Source organism: Sinocyclocheilus anshuiensis, unplaced genomic scaffold (assembly GCF_001515605.1).
Source record: "Sinocyclocheilus anshuiensis isolate Anshui unplaced genomic scaffold, SAMN03320099.WGS_v1.1 scaffold201, whole genome shotgun sequence".
In the NCBI taxonomy this organism is placed as follows: domain Eukaryota; kingdom Metazoa; phylum Chordata; class Actinopteri; order Cypriniformes; family Cyprinidae; genus Sinocyclocheilus; species Sinocyclocheilus anshuiensis.
Genome location: NW_015537959.1, coordinates 1268687 through 1270124, shown reverse-complemented (window position 1 = coordinate 1270124; position 1438 = coordinate 1268687). Strand labels below are relative to the sequence as shown.

The window sequence follows — 1438 nt, the reverse complement described above, 5'->3', positions numbered from 1 at the left end:
CCGCTCTGTGTATTTTGTGAACTGTTGCTCCCCTTTTTTATATATATATATATATATATATATATATATTTAATATGAAGAGTTCTCCTTTATATTATTTGAAAGAATGTGAATATATTTAGCATAATGAGGTCCTGCTTCTGACATGCTCCATCAATTCCAGTCCTTTCTAAATCAGTTTTGCTGCATGTAAGCATGTATATACAATGGATTAATGGACATTGAATTAGCATAAATATACACACAAAACTTGACGACAGAAAAAAAGAGAGAGAAATATACAAAATAAAGCAATAATTTTAATAAATTGATGTATTTGCAAAATATGTTTCCGCCAATGGTCCAAATATGCATTTTCACTAGCTTTTTTCTCATGAGGTTTTGGTCAGCAGTTTATTCGGAGTCAGCAGACAGGCCAATCTCATTTTCAATTTTCAGTTTTAGTGCACTTTAATGGCATGACAATATGAAATTGTGCAATGCAAATTAAAGTATAATCCCAATAGTGCCAGTAAACAAGTAATATCAACCAATGAAACTGACAACCAGTGCTGCAAATAAATAAATATATAAACAAGCAGAATATTAATAACACAAAAGAAACTCTCTCTTCTCTAATACAGCAACATTAGAGGATGAAACGATGCTTTTTTGCCTTTGCTTTTTCAGGTTGTTATGCAACAGCGAGCGCCAGACTGAGTGAGTACGGTGAAGAAGTGAAGAGGAAAGACCGCAACACATCCTCCTCCAGTCCTGAGTCACTCAGGTATAGAGCCATTTTAATCATCCAACACCACAAACATCACCATGGGGAAAAAATAATAATAAAGGAGATAGAATTGAAACACAAGGCTTGTGGATCCAGCAGTAAGTACTGTCAAAACTTACCATCAAATATGGTACTGTTAAATTATCTTTTGAACCTCCTAGCAAGTGGAACATAAGATTTGAATTGCATTCTCACTCAGACAGTGTTTTCATATCTCCAGCTATATGACAGTATAATACAAACACTGACAGACCTTGCTGTGAAACGACACCAATGGTAATACTTTCATTGGGCTTCATAATCCTAATTATGAATCTGTACCCTTACGAAAAATAAGTTTATTCAAGTGTGCTATTAGTATACTTCTTTTAAACTAAAAATAGGAAAGTATACTTTTAGTCTACTTTTTATGTACTTCTCAGAAATGGGCTTTATGTACTTCTCAGAAATATACTTAAAATGACATTTAAGTATACTTGACTTATACTTGTGTTCCTAGAATCCGTGTTTTCATTGTTATACGGTAGAGGGCGCTAGTACACATCTTCTGTACAGAATTTCCAAAAAACACAAGTGAAGAAGAAACCGAAACAACAGATGCTTCCACATGTAATCTAACACGATCGTCAGACATAAAACGGTATCAAAACTATGTAACATTATGGAATA

At 33.5% G+C, this 1438-nt stretch overlaps 1 protein-coding gene across 1 annotated transcript in view; it reads right to left on the bottom strand.

Moving 5' to 3' along the window:
• The window catches only part of LOC107666560 (delta-type opioid receptor-like), a 41472-nt gene that overhangs the window by 14558 nt on the left and 25476 nt on the right, over nucleotides 1–1438 (bottom strand). The gene's annotated exons all lie outside the window — the stretch shown is intronic.